This window comes from Anneissia japonica, unplaced genomic scaffold (genome assembly GCF_011630105.1).
Source record: "Anneissia japonica isolate Jap-2015-1 unplaced genomic scaffold, ASM1163010v1 scaffold199_len4679917_cov187, whole genome shotgun sequence".
Lineage (NCBI taxonomy): Eukaryota > Metazoa > Echinodermata > Crinoidea > Comatulida > Comatulidae > Anneissia > Anneissia japonica.
The window spans coordinates 716,153-727,532 of NW_022686322.1; the positions used below are offsets into that span (position 1 = coordinate 716,153).

Here is an 11,380-nt window from a genome sequence, read left to right on the forward strand (position 1 = left end):
AAGTCAAATTTTGGGTTTGTTCGTCAGACATGTTGGTGCACATTATATCCGAGTTTCAAGAAAATCTGAGACGGTACCCAGCCATGATTTTCTGAAAATTTGTTGAGTTGGCACGGAATGACCCTATTTATAAATAAATTTGCACACTAATTAAGCCATTTTCTATGTGAATCATCAGGGCAATGATAAAGGTTTTAATATCATCTGGAGTAGTATATCGTCTGTATATTGTTGAACAGTTTCACTATAGTTTATTTATTTAGGCCTATTCTTTCTCTGTCTCTTATACACATCTAGATGTGTATAAGAGACAGTACTAGGACAGTCTAATAATAGGTCTGATTACAAAAATATTTACTTTGGTATAAGAAGAGCTATTGCAGTACTTCAGTCTCTTTTAATTTTTTTCTGTTAATGCTCTTTAAATTCTTTGTATATTTTATCCGCTTTTTTTTTGGACTAAGTCCTATTCAGTAAAGGACATCAGCATGAATGTGTGCATGACATGTATGTGTGTAATATTTTTCTAGTTAAACATTATCTAATACTATTTAATCTTTGCATAGATTCTTAAATGCGTATTGAATTTTAAGGATTTTTGTATAAAGTATTTGTGATTTTTTAAAACTCTTTTTGTTAACTAATTTAGAGTGAGAAATTTAATTTCAATAGATTTTTCTCAAAAAATTCAGTATGAAATTCTTTTTTATATCTTTATAACTAATGCAGGGTACTTAAAATATGGACCAAGAATCTGTGATTACAGAATTTGGCCCACACTCATGGAAAAAATAATACAACAAATGTTATGAGTTGCCTGTGAGTGGAGATGTGCCTTGGTTGTTAAGATGCTTGCCTTCCAATCCCAGGGTCCTGGGTTCTATTCCTGTCAGGGTTGCAGGTTTTGTTCTCACAACTTAAATATTTCCACTTCCTAAACCTCATATTGATATTTAGTTTGTGAAAACCATCTTGTGTGTATGTTTTTCTTGTGGAAAAAATTGTTACATACAAGTAGGACAGTGATATATTCGCTATTGACTATCCTTGGTGCATGTGTTGTGTGTGCCTAAATAAATAAAATAAATAAATAACAGCATAATAAAAACAATAATGTTGTTATGACAAAAAATACATAGAAATTATATTATAAGGCTTTATTGTAAATCCTTCAACAATAAAAAGCATAAATGCCATAAATTATGTGAACATTTTAACAGCTATCTCTTGTCAATTATATTGTTAATAAATGATATAATATTTTGAAAACAAATAATTTTTTGGATATAAATAATAAATAATTATAATAAAAAAGACTATATAATAAAAGTTGCTATGGTACAATAACTATGACTATGGTTATGAAAAATAATAGGAGTAAAAATAATAATAATAATAATTATGTATTACAAATAAAAAAAAAAATTAACAATATTTTGCATGTGATTCGAATAGTTTAAGACTGAGCAAAATTTAAAATTTCAACTTTAAAATTATAAGAATATATTCTATGTGCCCATGGCTGTATTTAATTATAATGTTTTACCTATTGTACTCAGATGTGAAGTTTATGATCTCTTAAAATTTGAAGGTTTGTACTAACTATCAATTTTATGTGTCAAATTCATGTGATTTGCCTATATACGATATCAAGGCAAAATATGTGTGCAATCACTGATATTTGCCACAGAAAACTTATCAAGTGGTTAGAGCATAAGATAGTGTTTCAGGTTTTCCAGGAAATTTGTCAACAAATTAAGTAATTATATATTTAATCTGATTAGTTTTGTCATTGCCTGGAAACAAATGTAATACTTAAAGCAATTCCAAATAACAATTGCGATGCTTGAAATAACTGACGCTTTTAAAATAGCAGCACATGCTCTTTTGGTGTGTTCGTAAAAGTATACATACATTCAATACAATATAAAACAAGACATTTAATGCAATAAAAAAAACATTACAAAATTGCACAAATGTTGAGGTTTTAAACAGTTCATAACCTAAAACCTTAAAAAGTTATGATATAGTGATGTGATATATTTTTGGCACATAAAACACAAAAACAAGTTAGAAATGCCAACAATTAAAAAAAAAAATAATAATTTAAACTCTCTTTTAAATTTAAAGCAGCTAAAGATTTTAACAACAAATTAATTATTCAAATTCTAATGGTTTAACAAGAACAAGATGATTTTTAGAAACTAATATATATCGTTACGTTTGTTTGCCTCTGTTGGTGAGTGGATTTAGAGATAGGAAAAAAGAGATGAATGCGAGGACAGTGGAGTTGAATGTATGTATGATGAGATGAATGAGACGTGGACAGAGTTCATGTATGAATAAAAGTGCTTGTGAAATATAAGCAGATGCGTTAATGTAAATTAAGTATTGCAAAAGTACTAGCGAAAGGTGAACGCACTTTAATGAATCTTAAATATCAAAAATTTCTTATAAAAAAACTGAGCACACTTAGAGTTGAAAAATAATAAGCAGAGTTGATACAAATTAAGTATGAACAAAAATTGTACGCATAAAGTGAGACATAGTTTAACCTTGTAAATCATGGGCAGGAAGAACAGCAGCCTTTAAATTTGGGGGCAGGAGCAGATAGGGATTGAAGGCGAAGTGGGGTATTTGATGATAAAGTGATGGGGGAACTATAACTTGCAAAATAAGGTGATTTTTAACTACTTTTGAATGTGAATTTTTTGCTTCAACCATTTCCAGTAGTGGGGGCAAGTATTTTGGGGGGTGTGCTCCCCCACACACCCCTAGATACACCACTGAGAATGAATAACCAAAATGTCTATCTGGAGCAGAAATGTCCAATGCGAACGTCACGACTTGGGTAAATCGTTATAAGTGTTGGTATTGTGCGTAACTGAAAATTTCACTGTGCCTTTTGTGCCCCTACAATTACAAATTTGGACTCAATTATACGCCCTCAATGGTGTATTTGGAAAACCATTCACACATTGAGAATATTTATTATATATACTTTTTGGTGAAATACTGAATTAAAGTTTGAAATAATACATACCATATTTTTTAAAAGAATATATTAAAGATTATTCTTTATTCTATTTTCAAGTAGTTCATGTATTGAGCAATTTCTAAAGATGTCATTTCATATACTAACAGATTACACTGTATGCAAATGCATCTCTGATACACCGGTCTTATACACCCCTCAAGCGATGTGCATTGCTAATCGTCAAAAGAAAGCGAGCCATTGACTAATTCTGCAAACTCATAACGAGAAAAAAAAAACCAGAGAACAAAAGTGGGGTATTTAAGGGAAAGGTCAACCAATTTAACAGAAGCAATTTAACATAAATCCAATTACATGTCCTAAATACATTACTGCCAAATAATATAATTAATTATCATTTTATAAAATTAGAATAAAACATTAATATTTGTAATTTAAAATAGGCTAAAAAGTACAAGCTGAATAATAGAATTATATTGTTATTTATGTGTTTCACCCTTGCTTAATTAACTCCTTGGATAAATGACTTTTCTTATTATAATATACCCTAATTACATTGTACTTCAGATAGGACATTAAGCTGCAAAAAGGATTAGAGAATTGTTTTTCTGTTGGGTGTTGATTAATTCACTTTCTACAGACACGTACGTGTTTGTGAGTGAATACACGTGTCTTGAACACTTCAAAAAGTTCTTCTATTAGCCTCACAATCAGAGCACCAAACTGTGTACAATATTATTAAATTTGAATGAAAAGGCAATAATGAAGATTAATAGAAAATTAATAATAATTTATTCAATAATATTACAAGTAAATCGTGACGTCATAATGATTTCATATCTTCGCATGGGTTGCTAGCTATGCTGCATTAATTCCTGCGGCATTGCATTATTGCACGCCAAAGTGCATTATGGCCCGTCGCAGTGCATTATTGCCTGTCGCAGTGATTATTGCCCACCGCACCTTATCATTTCCAGCCACACTGCATTATCACCGGCTATGCTGCCACTATGACCTGCTAATCTGTGTCACTTTCTTTTGACAACGCAACATGTACAATTAGCACCGTAACAATATGTGCTGACCAAATCAAATTTTTTGACAAACCAGAAGCTTGTACAATTTGAAGGAAATGCGAAGACTTCCAGAAACATACATCTTTAAGTGGTAAAGAAGGTACAAATAATGTAAAGTACCTTTCTGACCTTACTAATCAACTTTTGTAACAATTTAACAAGCACATCTCGTTATGAGCTCGCTAAAAAATTAAGCCAAATTGAGCTAGAATTACAAATTAATTTTGAGAAATTTTTAATTGCAGCCTATCTATGACAAAGAACACATGCAGAAAAAAAGAGACGAAGTAAATCGTTAATAGCAATTAAACACGTATACTGACCACCTTCATTGACATTCATCCAATGGACTTCAGTGCATCACAATTGCAAGAAAATTAAAATCATCGGAATGAAAAATTTATGTTTTCATTAATTTCCAGCTGCAAACGAAAAAAACTCACTAGTCACTAATACTATAGTATTAAAATGGGCCTTGGCTGAGATTCAGTGAACTTGTTTTTGCACTAGTATTTCTTCCAGGATTTGTATCAAGGCATTGCTAACATCCACTTAATGGCAACATCCAATTAAGTTACTCACTAACAGATCCCACTGATTTGCATGATGGAGTATGCCATTGACATCCAGAACATAAATTTTGTGTTTCCTTGACCAATTGTAATTTCTTACGTCAATCTTAATCCATTTCTCTTTTTATCATGAAAAATATAAATGGTATCATATTGATTGTTGTTAGAAGAAGATCAGAACAGGTGTTGGAAGCTGTGCTGTGGAGAAATGCATTTAAGGACGTAGTTTGGTTTTCAACACTTTAAATGGCCGATTTGGGGAAAAAAGGAAATTCTGATGAATATCTTAAGGCCTGGTCCCTGGTTTAAGCCAGTGAGGGTTCACAGCTGTTATGCCACCGACCTTCCTCCTCTTGATAACAGTCACAACCACTTTAGCAATAGAGAATGGAGACACTTCCACTTCTATCCTTCTCCCCCACCTACATTATGGTGATTGATGTATATTTTCAATGAATACTTACACAACACTCAAATTCCTCAAAGAACCGGTAAAGTAATTTAAGGCATTTTAGTTTAAGTGTATGCTATAAAATGCCAGGATAAACAGATTGTTCACTATCTTAGAAAACCATGAACAAACACTGTAAATAATTAATCGACATAATACAGTAGCTCACATGAAGCAGACATAGCACAGATGGCTAAAGGGGAACAACGGCGTGGGCTAGAATTGCGGACATATGGTCTTAATTAATAAGATGATGCGTCTCAAGTCTGGCAACAAACCACTTAATGATATGCAAGTGCATGATGTTCATGTTCAGTTATTTTGTAGTCAACTAATATAACGTATCCAAATCACGCTTTAAAAAAACCAATGACGTTTGTAACACTAATCCTAACTAAATATATAACATAAAATTTTCATAAAGTTATACTTATCATATTATTCCAACATATTGATATCAGTGGCAGATCAAGGAAAAAAAAAATTATGATTACGGCACTCTCAGACTCGGGGAGGGGTATGCCCCTTAAACCTGCCATTGGATATATAACAACAACCAATAATAATGACAATATCCCTATGTTAATCATTTTGATTAAAAATTGTAGGAACCTAAAAGCAGAGGACTAAAATAAAGAAAATACACAAAACAAAGCTCAACAAAAGAAAAAATGTCAAGCAATGCCTAGCCACCAGTAATGGTGTTAAGATGCTTGCTATACAATCCTAGCGTGCTGGATTAAAGTTGGAGACTCCAGAATTTTTCTCATAAACAAAAACATCTCCACTACCTAAGCCTTGTAAAGAAACGAAATCACGTAAGTTTCTTAGATAGGTGACAAGGTCTGTAAATATGGTTTATGAGTAACAATAAATAAATGTTTATAAATAACAAACCTCCATAAAGGACGACAGTAAGCAGGAGAGAATGATGACTGAAGATTAAAGTGCCTACCCCCAAGCAGTTGTGTGTTGTTGTTCCCTTGCAGGTTGGTGCCTGGGTCAAAGCTGTCTGTGAAGTGATTTTCTTTCTTATAGATCAATAAATTATACAGCGTGCAAATTGCACATTCCAGCTAACTCCCACGCAACTTATCTGGATTACTACACTCCTCATCTGCTTGCTCGTACACTTGCACGCATTTATCAAGTAGCTTACCGATAAATATCACGTGACGAAACAAGGAAAATTAGTTTACATGTAACAAACCTCAAGGCTTTATAGATGATAAGATATAAACATCTTTAAGCCACAGAACTGAGTGGAAATTCTGTCTGAAATATCATAATCTTTTGGGTTGAAATTTGGCAAGACTTTTTTTTTTTTTTTTAAACTTATCTTCAAATTTCTAGATTTTCAGCAAAAATTCAAAAAGCTCATCTTTGAAAATTGTATAATTTCATTTTCATGAATAGTAGAATTTACTATTACTGTAATTATAGGCCTATAAAATTCTGAGAGTATGGTACAAGAGTCTCAAATGAACTAACCACCAGAGATATTCCTTCTAACCATGTGCAATATGAGTTTTTAATTAACACAATTCAGAGTTGACCCATGTAACATACATAATTATTACACTATGCCATATTTTCTTCAGATCCTTTTGTACAGGCCATTGATATATTTATACTGTTATTTATAGTATGTTAAAAATTCTGTCTTGTCTTAGGTTTAAGTAAGATAAATAATACTATTTTTATGCTTGAGAAGTGAGTTAAAAAAAAAACTTTGGCATTTATCGGTTTATTGAGGTAAGTATTTACGAAATAGACAACTTTTTGTAATTGTTTTTAATGCAAAGTAACAAATTACATGTATGCATTTTATGTAAATCTTGAAACCCTTTCAGCACTGGACATATTATATATTGCAATTCTTTCTACCTACTGTACATCAGTTACTCTAACTGCTCGATAATTTGTTTATTTAGATTTTGAGCCACCTGCTGTTGCTACTTATTTATCCAGTACGATGAATCTCATTGTCAATTATGTTAATGTTGATTGTGACAACAAAGATTGATTTTTATTATGCGATTACAGTCAGAATTATTTTTTGTGTGCAAATCATTAAATTAGTTTAATGATCTGACATTTAAACATTATAAATCATAAAATTATTTGATATAAATTATTATAATATGATATGTCTAATTTATATGATGCCAAATCCAAAACTAAATCACGATCAAATCCATGACAGCCTTATTGACCCTTGTAATTGGATGTATACACCAGCAAATCGGCACAAAGTGCAAACTCCCCTTCTCCCTGGGGAGTATATATCTAGTTGAGTAGTCATACACAACGCACCAAAGTAATACATCCTATGCCAAATCATCCTAACATACAATCATCCTATCCCATTTGCATTATACGTGTGTAGAGAAAGGCTAATATCCAGATAATGTGACTTTTCTAAGGAAACAGCAAAGTTCACAACCAAGGGATTGGAATGCCTGATCCCAGGATTGAGAATTCGTATCTTATACAAATAAACGCCCCACTTTCTCAACAATTAAACGTCACAGGAGGTTTATTTGAATAAATACAGTATATCGCTCTTTAAAAATATCTTTAACAGCTATTAGCAAGTTACTTGTACAGGATCAAATTGTGTGATGCTCCATAGGCTCCTATCCAGGATTCTTTAATGGGGAAGGGGGATGTTTCCTATAGCATTCAGAGTTTCATGGTTACCTAGGAACCCTGATGAAGACAAGGGGAGGAGCCCATGTGTGGTCAGGGATGAAGTCCCTGTATGCTGAAGCATTCTAGCATGTAAACGGTAAATTTCATTTAATTATTTTGATGGTATTGATGAAGAGGGTAAAATAGGAAGTTCTCTCAAAAAGTGGTTTCACTCAAATTTTTATACCTCCCTACTCAAACCATAGAAACCTCCTTGGCTAGGAAAATGCTGGCGTTTTGCAGGAAGCGAACACAGACCATAAAGCTGGAAGGCAAATATCTCATTCGTAACCACCAAACTACAGCCTCTTCCCAAACTGTTTAAAAAAAATCTCTTTACTGTCAAAATTTAAAATATTAACATTCACATTTGTAAATGACATTTGAAATAATGTTATGAATGAAACATTTTTAAAATTTTAAAGGTTAGAGAACTTTTGAATCCCTTAAGGGCACTGCACAATAAACCTAGTTCTGACATCACTATCGACATGTTGAAGTCATTGACATAAGTCTTGGGAGTGATATTTGCTTCTATGTGTGTTAATAGGACATCTACTTGGACAGCATTAAAGTGGTAGTGTTATATTTTCTTGGAATAAAATGCGAACTCAAAATAATGCTGACATGCTTGTGTAATACATGGCAAAATATATAAATTTCTATTTAAATGTAAGCACAATGTATTCTAGTGACTAGTTGAGAGAGCCGTACGTTTCTGTTTTATAAGCCCAGGGCCCCCTTAAACACAAAATTGGGCCAATTTTTGGGGGTGGACTTATACCCAAGAAATCCCCTGTTTAATTGAATGGTAATTCTTTGGCACTGTATGCCTGATTCAATGCTGATATTTGATGTTTTTTATGACAACATTTATAAAATTCTTACCCTGGGCTTTTGCCTGAGAAAAGGCTGGTACATAAAATTGGGCATAAAGTAGAAGTGGGCTTATACATGAGGTAGGCACTAGAGGAACTACAGTAATTATTTTGGAAACACACTATCTACTATGGGAAAACTAGTACCTGTATTGTTTGTAATTAAATATTCATTATGCTTAAACCAACTTTGAATATATTGCTCTACAGTACAATGTTGTCTTGAGGTTTTTGGTGTGATTAATATAAACCACCAGAACAAAGATTATTCTAATTAAATATGTATTATTAACTTCAAATCAGGCAGAATTTTAATACACAAAACTACATTTAAATACAGTAGCAAGATACGCCTATTCGAAATGTCACTTTAATTGTAACGTACGTGATCATGAAAATAAGTTCGCTCATAGGCGTACTCAAATTTCAGAAGAGAATTTAAACTACATTGATGAGAGTGTAACAAATACTACGAATAATCTTTAAATGAAAATTTAATCCCTAATTAATCCTTTTGGGATTAACCTAAAATAATAGGCCTAATAGCAAGTGACAATAACCTCAAATTTTTAACATAATGAGTAAAACGAACTGTATATAATTAACACTTTTGGAAAACGACACTAAAAACCTCGAATTCATTTATACAATGACCTAGATGTAACCTAAATGGATTGCATAAATATCCATTTCTGATTTTGCAAATATTTCTGATACAGCAGAAAATTCTTTGGTTAATACTAATGCAATCCCATATCACCTGTTATGCCTTTTGTCGCTGGTCATCACCGTTTCCCTCCACTAGTATTAAAGATACAAAAAGTAAGAGTTTACTTACTCTGCTTTGTGAATATTTAGTTCATTTTGATATCCATTGAGAAATCCACAATACTTTTGGCTTACTAAAAAGGATGGCTTTTTTAATTCAATAATAGAATTGCTTTTTTTCACCCTAAAATTATTATTATTTTAATTGATAATGAGAACTTCAAATTATTATATTTAATTGATAATTTAAACTTTAAATAATAAATTATCCTCATCAATTAATGGTAGGCAAAACAGGTGATATGGGATTGCATTAGTATTAACCAAAGAATTATTCATATACAATTCATAATACAATTCACATTGTCTTTGCATACCCTTAAATTTCTTTCAGCAAATTTGGGGAATTTTGTAATTAAAAATCTGTAGAATTTCTTTTTTTTTAAATTTTTTTTATATGTGACATATTCAAAGTTAATTTAACTCATTGTATTTATACAATTAAACCCCCAGAGGTGTTTATTGTTGAGAAGGGTTTTTGAGGGGAAATTTATTCGAGGGAGGCGTTTATTCGAGAGAGGTGTTTATTTTTTGGGTGTAAAGTGGATACGTATATACTCAAATAAACACCCCTTAATTTCTCGGTAAAAGTAGGACTACAACATATTACCATCAAAATGATCCTAAAGACTTCTTAATCTCAACCAGGTTACAAAAATGTAATTCTAATGGAGTATAATATTAATAGAATGATGTTGCTTCCATTATTTTTTTTTACAGTCATTTAGGGAAGCATTTATTGAGGCTTTGAAGGGGGTGTTTATTAGAGTGGTGGGTTTATTCAAAGCAGAACATTTATTTTAAATACACGTGGTTTTTAATAAGCAATTCAAATTAAATTTTACTTTATCAGATTCTTTTTTTCTTGTTTATGGGTAAAAATATATCTTTTAAAACATTAAACATAATTTAATAACATGCACATTCACATAATTCTTTTAACAACTATGGTTTCCAGAGTGGTTTTAACTTAAAATCGAGAGAAGTATACAACAATATTTATATGTTGTTAATAAGCCTTCTTGGGGTCATAATCGACATTGTAAATTTACGTTTTCTGTTGTTCATAGCCTTTGCTACTTGTTACGGTAATAAATAAGGCTCTACGAAGCAAAGTTGAAAAGGGTTCTGAACCATAGAAGAAAAATATCACACAAAAAGTGCCAAAGAGCAAGTAAAAATTACTTCAATTACTATATTGCCAAAATAGATAGCAAGGGTCAGAATAGCTATGGAAAAAAGAAAACATATCCATCTACAAAGAGAAATGCAACAACTAAGTAACTATAACCTAAATTAAAACAGTGGAAACTCATCAAGGGGCTGAAAGAAACGTTGTCCTTTAATGGAACGGTCCCTTTTGATAGAGTGACTCAATTAAGTGAAATGACGTCTCAATGGAGAATGTACAACTCAAATGCATTTTGAAAAGCATCATCTACAGAATAGAAACACTATAAAAGATTCGCTTAGGATTGATGACAACAACAATTCTTACAGTTTTCATCGAGGTAGAAGTATAAAGGTAATTATGTTTAAACTCACACTGCACTGAAGGTTACTGCAGATTAATAAAGATGGTTAGACATATTTTGGTAAATGCTGTCTTTGAAAAGTCATTCTTAAAAAAATTCTATGTTTCATTTAATTGTGTCCTCCACATCATTAGACTTACAGAGGTTATTTAACAGTCAGCTTGATGAAAATAACATCTTCTAGCTATATATCAAGAAAATAGTTAAGAAAGCAAAGTTAATGTAAGGTAAATAATAACCTGCGGGCGAACTTGCAGCTTTCACTGGGGAAAACTGCTCACAGGCCTCGACTAATTCATTCATGCTTACTTCCCCCCCCCCCCCAAATGGTCACTTCATGTCCGATCAGCT

At 31.9% G+C, this 11,380-nt stretch overlaps 1 protein-coding gene across 4 annotated transcripts in view; it reads right to left on the reverse strand.

The window, feature by feature from the left end:
- Window positions 1-6,109, reverse strand: part of LOC117114909 (rho GTPase-activating protein 1-like) — a 26,284-nt gene extending 20,175 nt beyond the window's left edge. The window contains exon 1 of one of the 4 annotated variants that reach the window (XM_033258527.1): window positions 5,992-6,109. The gene's annotated coding sequence lies outside the window, so the exon portion shown is untranslated. Of the gene's footprint in view, window positions 1-4,394; window positions 4,414-5,991 lie in introns of those variants that run through there. The other 3 variants (XM_033258537.1, XM_033258578.1, XM_033258552.1) reach the window with 3 other exon arrangements.
- Window positions 6,110-11,380: the final 5,271 nt, after the last annotated feature.